This window comes from Macaca fascicularis, chromosome 14 (genome assembly GCF_037993035.2).
Source record: "Macaca fascicularis isolate 582-1 chromosome 14, T2T-MFA8v1.1".
Classification (NCBI taxonomy): domain Eukaryota; kingdom Metazoa; phylum Chordata; class Mammalia; order Primates; family Cercopithecidae; genus Macaca; species Macaca fascicularis.
In genome coordinates this window covers 71,246,095-71,262,842 of record NC_088388.1, presented here as the reverse complement: position 1 = coordinate 71,262,842, position 16,748 = coordinate 71,246,095, and the positions used below count along the sequence as shown (strand labels likewise).

General features: G+C 44.9%; 1 long non-coding RNA gene across 1 annotated transcript; it reads right to left on the bottom strand.

The window, feature by feature from the left end:
• Positions 1–11: 11 nt before the first annotated feature.
• Positions 12–15,707, bottom strand: LOC135967066 (uncharacterized). The gene is made up of 3 exons (XR_010580906.2): positions 15,480–15,707; positions 6,922–7,037; positions 12–2,771 (listed from the first exon to the last, which is right to left on the bottom strand). It is a non-coding gene; the product is annotated as an uncharacterized lncRNA (long non-coding RNA).
• Between the last annotated feature and the right edge of the window lie 1,041 nt (positions 15,708–16,748).

Here is a 16,748-nt window from a genome sequence, read left to right as displayed (position 1 = left end):
ATCTGGGATTACAGGCACCTGCCACCATGCCCAGCTATTTTTTGTATTTTTAGTAGAGACAGGGTTTCATTATGTTGGCCGGGATGGTCTTGATCTCTTGACCTCGTGATCTGCCCGCCTCGGCCTCCCAAAGTGTTGGGATTACAGGCGTGAGCCACCACGCCTGTCATTTTATTTTATTTTGTTTGAGACAGAGTCTTGCTCTGTCACCCAGGCTGGAGTGCAGTGGCGTGATCTCGGCTCACTGCAAGCTCCACCTCCACCTCCCAGGTTCAAGTGATTCTCTTGCCTCAGCATCCCAAGTAGCTGGGACTACAGGCTCACGCCAGCACAACCGGCTAATTTTTTGTGTTTTTATGGAGATGGGGCTTCACCATGTTGGCCAGGCTGGTCTCGAACTCCTGACCTCACCCCTGAGGTCTGCCTGCCTTGGCCTCTCAAAGTGCTGGGATTACAGGCATGAGCCAACGCGCCTGGCCAAAAATATTTTTTAAACTAAGAGTGTACTTGTAGAAGGCGGGGGTATACTTGTAGAAAGTGAGGGTAATTTTATGGATAAGGGCAGTGCTATGGAAGATGGAAAATGTAAGTAAAAGGTAGAGAAATATTAGCTAGGCAATACTGAACAGAGAGGAAGTCTACTGTGATGGAAGAAGGGAAGGTATCAAGATTAATTAATAGTAATAAAAAGCACAAAGCCAGTAAACTCAGGTTGTTGTATACAGGTCACCGAATCCTTCTGAAGAGTGGGCTCAAAGGAGGAGGGAGGTTTGCATAGCTCTTGGAAAAAGTGGGAAACCGTCTGGGCTAGCAGTGTCAGGCTGAACAAGCTCAAATAAGTGCAAAGTCAGTTAAGGTAAAAGAAGGAGTTGGTGTCACAGCAAAAGAGAATAGGAGAAATGTCAAGAAATTAAAAATAGTCTCTTTTTCGTAAGAAGATAAAGAATCAAAGAGTTATGTAAAATAGGTAAGGGAATGAAAAGAAAAATAGAAGAATATGAAAGTTTGTCTAAGTGTAATGGTGTCTTCGAAATAAGTAGACATGTACCAAGTGCAAGCAAAGAATAACGGTCCCCTGCCAAACATACAAACAAAAGACAACGAAAAAGAAGACAGCCCAGCCTAACTGAATGAGACGTCCTTCAGGGAGGAAGGAGGAGCTTATGCATTCAGAACAGGACACATCCCCCATGCTGGCAGGACCCCCGTCCTCTCTCAGCAAGGTTGAGTGGGAACCCCTGAATGGGCACACTCTGGACAAGAGCTCACATTCCTGCTTCCCTAAACACTTGCAGTTGCTGCGTCACTCTGTACCTGGGACGAATCTCACTAGGCCCTTTAGCCTTGTGCATGTAGCCACCGCATCATCCCTCATTCCCCACCTCTAATCCCCATTCAGCTTGTGCACTACCTTTCAACCCCATCTTCCATAGCTACTCATTGCCTGAAACCTTTCCACCATGCTCTCTGGAGCTCAAAGCTATTCATCAGCAGAACATTCTGCACCCTGACCCTCTTTCCAAAATGTTTTCTTCATCCTCGTGTTCTAAGGATACTTCTTTCTTTGCAATCCTCTTCAGAGGTGGTTGCTTGCTCTCTCACAGCCCTTGTACCACTGGGCCTGGGGGGGAGTTAGATGTTCTCCTTGTTCCCCGTCGCTAATCCCAGACACCCTCTCTTTCAGACTCAGTATCCACAATCCACAATCCCTCTGCCTGCAGGCATCTCTGCCACCTTCCCCCATGCTTTGAGGAGTTTAGCTCCTGGATCATCCTCGCCAACATTCCTAGAGATTTCCATACCCACATGGATAATTATTCCAGGCACCTGGACTCTAGGTTCCGTGATACTCTCTTCTCCCATGAACTGGTCATCCATCCTAAGTGAGTCTCTTCCACGGTCATATTTTAGGTCTTGTCATAACAATCACCTCAATCCCATCACAAGTTCAGTTTCAAATATCCCGTGCTCTGAACACACCTCTTTCCTAGGCCAGGGTCCCTGGAACATGGAGTCAGCCTGAAGCAAAGCAAATGTGCTGATGCTTTACTGAGACAGAAGCAAGAATGAGGGAAAGGAGCAGTCAGTCAGGGAAGTCGGGAGAGCAACCACAAAGTGTGCTGTAGAGCTGGCAACATCTTCCAAGAATATCCAAATGCGTGGCTCACAGGGCTCCTCCAGGGAGGCCAGAGGACCATGGCGTCTAAACACAATCCAGCAGGGGCACGCAGAGGTCATTCAACTCCTTCTCAGGCCTTCTGGCATTCTTCTCCTTGGTCAAAAGCATCCCCATGGAGCTTTAATTCCCTATGATTTGCGGGTTGTATATTGACCACTCTGGGAAGTCACAGGGGAAGCCAAAGCCTCCATGGACCCAGTCAGGTTAGACGTGGTGTCAGAGCTGCCACAGCTCCTATGGCAGTGGCTATGACAGAAGCTGTGCTGAAGCCTTGTCCAACCCTGAGGATCCACTGAGGCAACCAGAGCCACAGCCATGACCACTGGAAAGAAATGAGCCATCCCCAGGGCCAGTTCAGCCAGAAAATAGGGCAAGAGGCTCAGGCCCTGGGGAAGAGGAGCAGAAAAGTCAGTCTCAACACGTCTGGGGTGCAAAGAAACTGGATCTTGCACATCCATCCATTGCACCACATAGATCTGCTCAGATCCATTCATTTCTGAATCTTGCATGAGAAAAAAAATGATGCTCTCACTTTTCCTCAAGAAGAGAATTTAAAACCCTGTTCTTCAAGCTGACGGCCCGTTCCAAACTCCTAAAAAAGGAGTTAGAAAACCAAGTTAAATCCCGTTACTACAGTTGGTCATAATTGACATCCAGGGCCATAACCGATATTCTCATCTCGCACCTCCACCAACCATTCCAGGTTTCCCTCACCCTCAGTCAGCACTTTGGCTGGTCTGGGTCACTGGCCTGGTCAAGTGGCCTAAACCTTTAGCCCTCTTGCCTTGCTTTTGTAAGGCCATGGTTGCTGCAATTAACCACTCACAGTTCTCACTGGGCAGAGAAGCACCAAGAAATGGCCCACCGAATCCCCCAAGTTCCAGACATGCTTGCATGCTTGCTTGCTTGCTTCCTTGCTTCCTTCCTTCCTTCTCTTCCTTCCCCACTCTCTTTCTTTCTTCTCTTCCTTGCTTCCCTCCTTCCCTCCCTCCCTTCCTTCCCTTCCCTCTCCCTTCTTTCCTTCCTTCTTTTCTTTTCCTTTCCTCTTTCTTTTCTTTTCCTTTCCTTTCTTCTCTTTCTTTCCCATCTTCCTTCTTTCCTTCCTGTCTTTCTTTCTTTTCTTCCCTCTCTCTCTCCCTCTTCCTCCATCCCTCCCTCATCCCTCCCTTCTTTCCTTCCCTCTTTCTTTCTCTTTCTTTCTTTCCTTTCTTTCTTTATTTCTTTCTTTCCTTCTTTCTTTCTCCTTTTTTCTTTCTCTTTCTCCTTTCTTTCTGTCCCTCCTTCCTTCCTTCATTCCTTCCTCTCTCACTCGTTCTTTCTTTCCTTCCTTCCCTCTCTCTCTCCCTTCCCTCCCTTCTTTCCCTCCTTCCTCTCCTTCCTTCCTCCCCTCTCTCTCCCCCTTTCTTTCTCTTTCCGTTTCCTTCCTTCCTTCCTTCCTTCTTTCCTTCCTTCCTTCCCTCCCTCCCTCCTTCCTCTATCTCTATGTCTTTCTTAGATGGGGTCTCACTCTGTTGCCCAGGCTAGAGTGCAGTGATATGATCATAGTTCACTGTGACCTCAAACTCATAGAGTCAAGTGATCCTCCGGCCTCAGCCTGCTGAGTAGCCAGGACTACAGGTCTGCACTAGCACGCCTGGCTAATTTTTTAAAAATTTTTATAGAGACGGGGTCCCACTGTGTTTCCCAGGCTGGGAGGTCTTTCTTTCTCCATTATGAAATGGCAACTCTTGCTATTCATGTGACTCAGGGTCAACTACCCCTGCCAGCACAGAAATGCCATTCTTTGTCTGCTGATCCTCTGGCATGAGGAGCCCAAAGTGGCCAAACATGACCCCAGCTTCCAGTTCCCAGGTGGAAGCACACACATGAATAGGTCTTCTCAGGGCCTAAGGCTACAGGAAACATGAATTCCACAGTGGGTCATTGAGAGAAATGGTGGTCAGGGGCAATGCTTCTGTCACCTTGTAGTCACACAGGCCTGTATATTCTAGCTATTAAGGCAGACAAAAAACCATCCTAGGCCGGGTGTGGTGGCTCACATCTGTAATCCCAACACTTTGGGAGGCCAAGGCGAGTGGATCACCTGAGGTCAGGAGTTCAAGACCAACCTGGCCAACATTGGGAAACCCCATCTGTACTGAAAATACAAAAATTAGCTGGACGTGGTGGCAGACACCTGTAATCGCAGCTACTAGGGAGGCTGAGGGAGGAGAATCACTTAATTCTGGGAGGCAGAGTTGCAGTGAGCCATTGCACTCCAGCCTGGGAAACGAGAATGAAACTCTGTCTCAAAAAAAAAAAAAAAAAAAATCCCATCCAGCACCACAAGAGTAATATATTCCTGAGAAAATTGCAATGCTTAATAACACCACCAGTGCTTGAAAGATGCAAGGTAGTTACTCTTTCCACAATCCTATTTAATTTGTCCTTTTGGCAGATTCAGAATCTTGATGGATCCTGGAACATGACTATGGATGATTATAAATGTAATCTCGTAGGGAATCTAATTAGAGCGGCAACCTGGATGTGGCATCTTTAACAGAGCAAATCAATATAGCCTCTGGCGTCTGGAAAGTGTTTTCTTTTCCATTCAAAAGCAAACTGCCTTTGTGTGGCATGACACCTGTATCCCTTCACTGTTTTTCCTCAGGACTATGTCAGCCTTCTTTACTTTGGTATAGTATAGCCAAAAAGGGCCTTGATTACCTTGATAACCCACAGAACATCATGCTGCTCCACTACGTTGATGACATTATGCTAACTGGACCTGGTGAGGAAGAAGTATCAAGCATCCCACACACTTTAGTCGAACACATGTGTTTCTGAAGCTGGCCAATAAACCCTGTGAAAATTCAGGGACCTGACACACAGGGAAGTTTCTAGGGGTCCAAGGCCTGTGGCATGTTGACAATAGCTTTAAAATGACAGACAGGTTGCTTCACCTTACTATAAATAAAGAGGCACAACGCTTGGTAGGCCTGTTTGGATTTTGGAGGCAACATATTCTACATTTGAACTTGTTGCTCCAATCCATTCACCAAGAAATCTATAAGGTTTAGAGTTTTTTTTTTTTTTTTTTTTTTTTAAGACAGAGTCTCCCTAACTCCATCACCCAGGCTGGAGTGCAGTGCAGTGGCATAATCTCAGCTCACTGCAACTTCTGCCTCCCAGGTTGAAGCGATTCTTGTGCCTCAGCCTCCTGAGTAGCTGGGATTACAGGTGTGTGCCACCATGCCCGGCAAATTTTTGTATTTTTAGTAGAGATGGGTTTTTGCCATGTTGGCCAGGCTGGTTTCGAACTCCTGACCTCAAGAGATCCCCCTGCCTTGACTTCTCAAAGTGCTGGGATTACAGGCATGAGCCACCATGTCCATCCAGATTTATAGTCTTGTGTAGGACCCAGAGGAAGAAAAATATCTGCAGCAGGTCTAAGTTATTCAAGCTCCCCTGCCACTTGGGTCTTGAGACTCAGCAAACCCCATAGTGTGGGAGGTATCTGTAGAAGAAAGAGAAATTGTATGGGCAATTGTATTTGCCAAGCCCCAAAAGGAGAATCACAGCACAGATTCTTTGAGGTTTGGAGTAAAAGCATGCCCTTTTCTGCCAGCTATTCTCCATTTGAAAAGCAAACCTTAATTACCACTGGGTTCTGGTAGTTTAAATATCAAAAAAAAAAAAAAAGAAAGAAACATTAAATGAGGATGCAAACAGATTCCTGCCTGAGGTGGGAATAGTCAGCACAAGATGAGTTTGCAGTCACAAAGAACTGTCAATCACAGTAATAGCCAAAGTCAGAGGGAAGCTAAGGAGATGTGACACAGGGCACCACAGACTCTGGTCATTTCTTGTGCCACTGAGATTCCTTTGTATCCCATACTCATTCTGTTAAATCCACCCTGTTAAAGATGTTAGTCAGCTGCAGCCTTTAGAAAAGATTCAGTATTGAGCTTCAAGTTGGAGTAAGTGAAAAAGAAAAAGATTTAATGTATAGAGATTACTGAGACAAGCTACAATCCCACTGGTTACCCAAAATGGTAACAGACATTATCTTTCTTCTCTACCATGCCCTCCCCTCCACCCCAACTCTAGCATTCCATCTTGTCTAGTTTGCCTGCCTGGCAGGAGGACTTAGATTTTCATCTCTCAGGAGTCTAAACACTTGGTTGTCTTGCCTTTGTCAGGAGGTGGTTGCTGCAATTGCTTACTCACAGTTATTACTAGGCTTGGAATTACTGAGAGACACAATAGAATTCCAGCATTTTTTTCACTGTCCTCATTATTGGCAGCTACTCTAGGTCATTATGATAATTAGGGTCAACCACTGCTGTCAGTGTAACTTTTAGTGCCTGCTGGTCCACAGGCAGAAGAAGCTCAAAGTGAGTGGATCACAGTTAGATTCAGATTGAGTGGAAGTTTTATTGTGCCCCCTAGTGGAAAAGTCCTCCTCCCAGGGAACCAGAACCTTAAATCCAGCAGCCCAAGGTTGAGGGGATGAGCAAATATTTGGGGGTTGGTTACTAGGATTGATGGTGAGAGGGGCCAGTCTTTCATCTTTATATGTTGGCTGTTGGTTTAGTAAGTACACTTCATGCTGGAGGACAGACTCCACCCCCAAAATACTGTCCTCAAGTTGGCACTTTAGATGAGCCTTAAATAGGCCATCTCACCATTCTGTCTGCCAGCTGCTTTCAAGTATACAATATATGGTAGAACCAGGGGCTATTGAGATTATTCTTATGCACCTCCTTGGCTGTAAAATGGATCCTTCGGTCTGAGGCAGCATCTTCTGGGATCCCATGTGGGTTGATCAGGCATTCTCCAATTCCAAGCCTTTGGGATAGTGGTGCTGGGAAAGGCACTGAAGGCAGGAAAGGCAAACATTTCAAAAGCAGGTGTCAGTTTCAGTAAGAGAGAATCACATCCCCCTCCATTAGAAGTGGTCCTTTCACTTCACTTTGTATCTGCTTCCAAATATCCAGCCACATGATTCTTCCCCTACATCAGTTTGTCTCTAATTCTCCAATCTTGACCTTTCCAGAATCCTGAGCAACCAGCTAAATCATTTTCCACTCCCCAGGAGTTTATGTATATTCTTATCTCAAACTACTTTCCCTTCATTCAAAGTAACAACCAAGTGTGCTATTCACTACACTTGCTTTTAGGGTCCCACTTAGTGAAGCATTAGTGTGGCAGCTGTCCAGCTTTGGTTACAAAAGCATATTGAGTGCCCCCCATCCATAACCATCCCAATTTTTTTTTCTCCTTTGTCAACTGGTTGTAAGGAAAACCTCCATGAGGTTGCATGTGTGAATTAAGGAAGAGGTGTGAATGCAACAAAGGTGGGTGATGTAGACTGGGCCACTCCTTCATGTAACTTACTTGTAACTTAGAATCTGCTCTGGATTGATCCCAAATATACCATTTACCCACTAAGTGGCAAGGCAGCTTCCACTGTAGCCCAGATTTGCTGTAAGGCCCTATATTTCTCTGAGCTCCACTTGAAACTAGCATCCTTCCTAGTCACTTGATAAATAGGTTAGAACAGTGTTCTTAAGTGTAATGTATATTGCTCCCCAAATCAAAGGAGGCCCCCCTCCCCACAAAACACCACCTCTTCTCTAGTGATATGGGTTTACAGGATGCAATAACTTGCCATTTGTTTTAGAAGAATATCCCAGAGGCCGGGCGTGGTGGCTCACGCCTGTAATCCCAGCACTTTGGGAGGCCAAGGCGGGCGGATCACGAGGTCATGAGTTCAAGACCAGCCTCGCCAAGATGGTGAAACCCCGTCTCTACTAAAAATACAAAAATTAGCCGGGCATGGTGGCGGGCACCTGTAATCCCAGCTACTCAGGAGATTGAGGCAGAGAACTGCTTGAACCCAGGAGGTAGAATTTGCAGTGAGCTGAGATCGTGCCACTGGGCTCCAGCCTGGGCGACAGAGCGAGACTCCATCTCAAAAAAAAAAAAAAAAAAAAGAATGTCTTAGAATTCCTTAGATCATTGAACTCCTAAAAATTTCACCAATGTGGTAGACCCTTGATTTCTTACAGTGTTTATTCCCCCACCTTCTGGCATGCATTTGTCTTACTAGGGCATTCAGAATATTTGACACTTTCTATTGCCCAGGCCTAATCAGCTGATGCCATCAATATAGTGGATCAATATGTGAAATATAAAGATCAAGGCCCCTGTGGACTACGTCTTGACAGAGAGCAGGAGAAATAATATAGTTATGGGACAAGACAGTGAACATGTACTGATGACCTTCTTCTATAGAGGTAAACTGCTTTTAGTGACAGTGACAGAAAATAACACATTTGACAGATCAGTAGCCACATGCCAAATGCCATAGACTGAATTGATCCATTTCAACAAAGATACAATATGGGACAGCAGCTTTAGTTGGGGCCATTATTTGATGTTGTCAGATTTTCAAACGTTTGTCCATTTTGGTGGGTAGGGAGTTGTAACATGTTTTCATTTTGTATTTCCCTAATGACTCATAAAATCAATCACTTTTCATATGCTTATTGGCCATCTGGATTTCTTGTGCTTGTTCAAGTATTTTGTCTATTTAAAACATTTATCTGTAGAAATCCTTTTTTATATTCTAAGAAGTGATAGACTGAACTGTACCCACCCTAAAATTCTGTGTTGACACACTAACCCCCAATGTGGCTGTATTTAGAAATAGGGGCTCTAAGGAGGAAATAAAGGTTAAGTGAGGTCATAAGGGACTAGCCTTAATCTGGTAAGGCTGGCGTTCTTATAAAAAGAAGAAAAGACACCAGAGCTGTCTCTCTGGAAAGGCCATGTGAGGATACGGCAAGAAGGCAGTCATCTACAAGCCAGGAATAGAACCCTCATTAGGAGCTGAATTTGCTAGTAGCTTAATCATGGACTTCTAGCCTTTAGAACTAAAGGCTAGAAAATAAATATGCATTGTTTAAGCCACGCAGTCTATGGTATTTATTATGGCAGCCTGAGCAGACTAAATCATAGATGTGAGCCTTTTGTCAGTTATATTTATTGCAAATATCTTCCCCCTTCTCCTCACCTCCTGGCAAACTGCAAGAGCAGCTGTCATGGTTATCTATTGCTGTGTAACAAACAATAGATAGTAACAAACTCTTACCCAAAGCTTAATGACTTATAACAACAATAATCACTTATTTTGCTCATGAATCTGCAATCTGAGCAATGTTTGATGGGGCTGATTCATCTCTGTACCACACAGCATTAGCTGGAGTGGTTTGACTGGGGCTGGAGAATCCCCTTCCAAGATGGCTAGCAAGCTGGGGCTGGCTATCACCTAAGAGGTCAGCTAAGGCCGTAGGCCAAGGTGCTCAGTTGCTCTCCACATAGGCTTAACCATGGGTCAACTCCAACTTCCTTCCAGGAGCATGCATCTCAAGAGACAGGAAGTGAAAGTTACTAGTGTCTTAAGACCTGAGCCTGGACAATGGCATGGCATCACTTCTGCATTATTCTATTTAAGCAATCACAGCACCTTCCCAGATTCAAGGGAAGGGACAAAGACCCCACATCCTGATAGAAGGTATGTTAAAGAATTGGCAGACGCCAAAATCTTGGTGTTTTCTGAATTTGCAGCCCTTTTCTGTACGGGCCCATGATTGCAAAAGAAAAGCACTCCTGGCTGGGTGCACTGCCTCACACCTATAATCCCAGCACTTTGGGAGGCCGAGGCGGGCAGATCACGAGGTCAGGAGATCGACACCATTCTGGCTAACGCGGTGAAATCCTGTCTCTACTAAAAATACAAAAAATTAGCCGGGCACGGTAGTGCGCGTCTCTAGTCCCAGCTACTCAGGAGGCTGAGGCGGGAGAATCGCTTGAACCCAGGAGGCAGAGGTTGCAGTGAGCCGAGATCACCCCACTGCACTCCAGCCTGGGTGACAGAGTGAGACTCTGTCTCAAGGGAAGGGAAGGGGAAGGGGGAGGGGGAAGGGGAGGGGGAATGGGAAGGGGAAGGGGAAGGGGAAGGGAGAAAGGAAGGAAGGAAGGAAAGAAAGAAAGGGACTCGTACTAATTAATGGTGCTCTTATTCTTGCATCCAAACTCCATGGAAATTCTTATGTCTTGTCCTTGCTATCTATCCTTGCTACCTATTAAGAACCTTTTCACATCCCCAAAATCTGGCTTGTTTTTCTGATCTGATACCTTCTTGCTATCCACTACACCCCCATCACAATAACTAGTCATCTGAAGTGTTATGACCTCAGTAAATCAATTCTAAATTCCTTAGCATTGCTCATAAGGCTTCTCACAAGCTAACACCAGCCTACCTTTCAGCCCCATACCCCATCACTCGATCCCTTCCGTCCCGTGCATCCTGAGTTTGTGATGGCACAGACGAGTAGACTTTCTATAGAAGAAAAGTAATTGGCCTCCCAAAGTGCTGGGATTACAGGCATGAACCAGTGCACCCGGCAAGGAGTGCCTTGCTTTTGCAGTCATGGGCCTGTACAGAAAAGGGCTGCAAATTCAGGAAACACCAAGATTTTGGAATCTGCCAAAAAAAAAGTATTAATAATAATAAATAATGTCATAACTTGGTGTTTTTTGTTTTTTTTTTTTGAAACAGAGTCTTACTCTGTTGCCCAGACTGGAGCGTAGTGGCACAATCTCAGCTCACTGCAACCTCTGCTCCCAGGTTCAAGTGATTCTCCTGCCTCAGCCTCCCAAGTAGCTGGGGTTACAGGCACCCGCCACCAGGCCTGGCTAATTTTTTGTATTTTTAGTAGAGACGGGGTTTCACCCTGTTGGTCAGGCTGGTCTCGAACTCCTGACTTCAGGTCATCCACGCACCTCGGCCTCCCAAAGTTCTGGGATTACAGGCGTGAGCCACTGCGCCCAGCCATAACTTGGTGCTCTTATATCTTCTTACCTCTATTGGAAATGCCAGTCTCTCTTTACCAAACACAGTAGTTCTCAAATATGTTGCTTTCAGGACCCATTCACACTCTAAAAAGATTTGATATTTAATGAAATTAATAATTTTTACAACTTCATCAAGGATATTCTTAAGTGGAAGTAGTAGTTGAAAATTCTTACTATAGGGGTGCGGCAATGAAGAATTCGACGACTTCTGGTACAGTGGGGTCTGCTGCTCTGATTCCTACTGAGGCACTAGCAGTTTTTTTCACCTTCGCTTTTGCACCATCAGGAAAATGTCAATACAGCGAAACAGCAAATAATACCAGTGTTATTCCAAAAATAGTTTTGACCTTACAAATTCTCTCCAAAGGTTTGGGGACCCTCAGCGTTCCACAGACCACACTTTGAAAACCATTGACTTCACAATTTCTATTCATTCTCCAAAGCCTCCCTAAAAGTTTCCTCCCCTCCAAGCATTCCTCTAGGAATGCTAGTCTGCCTAGTCTACCAGGCAGTTGCTTTTCCCTCTGGAATCCTGCAGCATCCTAGGCTTAGTTTCATTCAAACATTTATCACAAAGAATTATAAACTTTTTTTTTTTGCAGGGGGGACAGGTTCTCTTTCTGTCACCCCGGCTGAAGTTCAGTGGTGTGATAATGGCTCACTGCAACCTCTACCTCCTGGTGTCAGCCTCCCAAGTAGCTAGCACTACAGGTGCATACCACCATGCCCAGCTAATTTTGTGTGAGTTTTTTGTAGAGATGGGGTTTTGCCATGTTACTCAGTCTGGTCTCAAACTCCCAGCCTCAAGCAATCCTCCCAGCTTGGCCTCCCAAAGTGCTGAGATTACAGGCATGAACCACCGCATCTGGCCTCAAATTTGTCTTTTTACTTGTGTCTTCCCCATTAAACTTAGAGCCTCTGGAGGGCAAGAACTGTTTGCTCATCTGAATGAGCTGGAATGTTAAATACAATCCTACTGGAGGCCAGAAGATAACCAAAAGGTCATCAACACAGAGCAGTAGTATTTCAAAATCTCATTCCCAAAATGCTACCTGTTCTCCTGGGCTTGAAGACCCCTCTTACCTGGCTTCCTCCTATCCCTGCTCCAAAATCCCTCCAGATCTGCCCTCTTAGACTTCTGGGTTCCTTAAGAGAGGAGAATTCAAGAGAGTTCAAGAGGGTTCAAGAGAGAGAATTCACCCCCTCCCTCCATTCCTCTGTGCCTTTCCATTCAAGGAAATAAATAACAGAATCTAGCACAATAACCACAGCATTCAGATACTACCAAGACCACGCACAGACTATCACTATCACTGGGGAAGAGATTGATGGGAAGGTATTCTCACAAAGAGCAGTAGAACAGAAGAGAAGGACATAGACTGGTGAGAACATGAACATTGTTTTACAGGGACATAGAATAGAATGTGAACTACTTTTTTTGGGAAAAGTTCTACCGAGAGGGACCCCAAGCAGAGGTTGCCTAATTAGGAGCGATGACCTTGTCTTGGTATTCTCCTGCCTTCTGAATTCACTGCCCTAATCCATAGTGATCCAAGTCCCCTACTAGGCCAAACCTGAGGGTGGGATCCACTTCTGCTTCATCCCTGTATCCTCTTCTGTCTCCTAGCACCCAACATGGTAGCTAGCACCCAACACACTGAATAATCAATCAGTGAAAGAACAATGTTAAAAATGCTGGTAGTCATAGACATGTACTGCTCACATCCCTCTTCAAGGAAAGACTTGCTGCCCAGATTTAGAGAATGTAGTCAGCAGACAGACTGTTGCCATGAGCTCTTTCAGGGTCTGCCCAAGCAGCCCTTGCTGATGACTGAGCTAGGTTGGAGGTCAAGGAAACAGAAAAGGGGTATAGAGGCTCAGCCACTTAGTCTGACGCAGAACTGCTCTGACAGCCAATACTCTGGAGTAACTCCTGGGTTGGTGATATGGTTTGGCTGTGTCACCACTCAAATCTCATCGTGAATTGTAGTTCCCATAATCCCCAGGTGTCATGGGAGGGACCCAATGGGAAGTAATTGAATCACGGGGGCAGTTTCCCCCATGCTATTCTCGTGATAGTAAGTTCTCATGAGATCTGATGGTTTTATAAGGGGCTCCCCCTTTGCTTGGTTCTCATTCCTCTCTCTTGCCATCACATGAAGAAGGACGTGATTGCTTCCCCTCCTGCCATGATTATAAGTTTCCTGAGGGCTCCTCAGCAATGCGCAACTGTGAGTCAATTAAAACCTCTTTCCTTTATAAATTACCCAGTCTTGGGTATTTCTTCATAGCAGCGTGAAAATGGACTAATATAGTTGGCCAAGCCTTGACTAGACAAATACAATTGGCCAAGCCTTGGCCAGGTCTGCGTCACAGTTCAGTTTCTTCCTCTGCCCAATCCTGCTCCCCCCCGCTTCTCCTCACAGATATTGATCCCTAGTAACCATCTTGCACCCACAACTCCATCTCAGCTTCTGCTTCCGGAGAACCCATCCTGTGACAGGAGACAAAGTAGCTTGCTCCATCATCCAAGCAAAACAGATATGGGGTGGAGGGAAGGGAAGGAGTAGAAGTTTCATTGCCCACCAGAGGGCCCAGTCAGCACATCTATGGCCAGAATTCACTCGCCGTTCTATCAGAAATATGTGCTCTAGAATTACACTTGTCCCTTTGTTTTTTAAGATTTTGTTCTTTTGTCAACATTCTAGTAAGGTTATATTTGAAGGCTGCCGAATATCTCAGATGAACAAAGAAGAAAAAGGAGTTTGTCTTATGACTGTCCAGTTAGAAACATTGGGAGCCCCTTCAAGCTTGGAAAAGGAGTGATGGTGGTCATCCCATTAGCTCTCAAGGAAGAGCTATCTGTGCAGCCGAGCATCTGGGAATTCCTTCCTGCCTGGAGTTTTCCTTCCTCCCTTTCATTTGTTTGTGCCTTTGGTTCAGTTATGTGAGCGTGCACCCTCGCACACATCCCAGCTCAGAATGTATCATATTGGCTCAGCACTGTGTTGACTATACTTTCAATTCTTCTCTTCATACCTTAGGCAAACTTCACAGATGTCTATCACATGTGGATCTTTGTTTTTTCCTGGGAGCTGAGATTTTGTAGTGGTTAACAGTCTGGACTTTGGATTCAGACCATTTGAGCCCCATTTTTGCCATTTACAAGCTAGGTGACCCTGGCCAAATTACTTAACCTTTCCACATTTTTTTTTTTTTGAGACTGACATGCTGCATACTTCACTAACAAGGCTGCTCCATTTTGGGTTTTTTGAATCTGTAAAGTGGAGAGAATATCTTCCTCATAGGACTGTTGTTGGAATTAATGTAGCATAAGCAGCAAAATCAGAGTCTTGCTCATAGTAAGCACTCAGTAAACACATACACACATTCATTTGCCCATGAATAGACAAAGGGCTACTACTGAGAGACGTAGCTTTCAATGCCAGGGCTCATCCACCACCCCTGCCCCAGGCTCCACCCTGCTCTGCTAAGCTGGGGAGATGGAGAGAGGCTCTGACTCAGGAATCATTTTCATCTATCGGCTTTATCTATCAACATGAGCAGAGTGGACAGTTCCTCTGAGATCTGAATTATCACCTCCTGACCCAAAGTGCCTTCTCTGTCTTCTCCCTAGAACCAAGGCTACAGAAAACAAGCAACGTGGAAGGAAGGAAGGAAGGAAGGAAGGAAGGAAGGAAGGAAGGAAGGAAGGAAGGAAGGAAGGAAGGAGGGAGGGAGGGAGGGAGGGAGGGAGGAGGGGGGAGGGAGGGAGGGGGAGGGTGAGGGGAGGGGAGGGGAAGGGAGGGGAGGGGAGGGGAAGGGAGGGGAGGGGAGGGGAGGGGGAAAGAAGAAGGAAGAGAGGGAAAGCAGATGGCTCAGCTTTGTGCCCAGTTGGAAGAAGCAGAGCAGCAGTAGGCATGGGGTCTAGGAAAGGCTCATGGGGCAAAGTCTTCATGGTGAGTATAAGAGAAAGTGGTTAAGTCATTTAGCCCTGGGTTCAAATTCTTGGTGCACTAAGTACTTGCTGGGAGAACCTAGTAAGTTACTTAACCCGTCTGGTTCAGCCTCATTTTCTCCTCTTAGTCCCGCCCACTCTGCACTTAATCCACACTGAACACTCAGTTCCTCAAACATGCATTGCCAAAAAAAAAAAAGAAAAGAATTACACTCTTGCCTCTGCTAATTTGCCCGTAGGGTTCCCTTTACCTACAGTGACCCCATTCTCCAAGTGCCCCGCCCTACATCAGCTACTCTAATCCCTTTCATCTGGTCAATTCTGGCTCCTCCTGCAGAGCTCAGCTCAGATGTCATTTCCTTCAGGAAGCCTTCTCTGACCACTCAGCCTACTATGTGCTCCCAGAGAAACCTGAATTATCTCAACCGTAGTACTCACCACTCTCTGCTGACATGGCCTATTGTCTGCATGCCCCTCCAGAGTTCCATGACTTCTTCATGACTGCAGTTTCAGTATCCAGTGCCTTACAGGTGCTCAATAAATGAGGCTGAATATTACTGAAACTTTGTAAGCTTTGGAGAGTTGGACAAAAGCCCAGCGTAGGTATTGAATGCCAAATAATTTGTTGAGAGGAGTGGAGTGGAGTGGAGTGGAGTGGAATGGAATGGAATGGTGAATATGCTGATTTTTAATGCTATTTCACTGCATTATCCCAAAAGCCCACAAGATGTCAGTGTCTCTACTTGAGAAAAAATGTGTCAGTCTGGAGGAAATTAGAAGCACTCCCTCTTCCTGATGCCAGAAGTAAAGTTAATATTGATATAGAAATAATAGGGATTGGTTGATTGGATTGAATATGTAATACGTACATATAGAACACAATTCAAGTATACAATGAAAAGTAAACTCTTCTTTCCTCCCTACTTCTGTCCCTTATCCTCCAGCCCCACTTTGCCCAACCATTGGGCAACAATTTTTATTATACACATAGGATGGATATCCTTCCAGAGATATCCCAGGTATAGAACCTTATAGGTAGATATATGTTTCAAATAACACCAGTGGTTGTATACAGTTGTTCTGTGCCTTGAATTTTTTTTGTACCTAAAATATCTCAGTGCATTCCATATTAAAACAGTGTTACCCTGTTTAAACAAATATTCCATTGTTTAGCTTTAATGTATTTGACGAATGTCCTAGTGATGGACATTGATTGATTCTCATCTCTTTCTCTTACAAATATCCCAAAACATTTCTCATTTTATACACCTGCAAGTATATCTAGATTTAAATTCCAATATTTTCATATTGTCAAGTAGCCCTCCATTGAAGTTGTACCTATTTACATTTCCACCAAAAATATGAGTCTTTTTCTTCACAAACTTGCCACACAGTTTTTTATATATATATTACATAATAATACATGTAATATATATGCCAATCTGAGATGAACTATATCTCATTGTAGCTTTTTGAAACAGCTTTATTGAAGTATAACTGACATACAATAAATTTCATGTTTAAAGTGTAAATTTAATGAATTTTGACATATGTACCCTGTGAAACCATCACCACAATCAAGATAATGACTATATCCATCACCCGCAAAAGTTTCTTGTGCCCCTTTTTAAACCCTTCCTCCCACTACCCTTGTAATCCTATCATCCCCATACAATCACTGTTCTGCTTTATGTTACTATATACTGT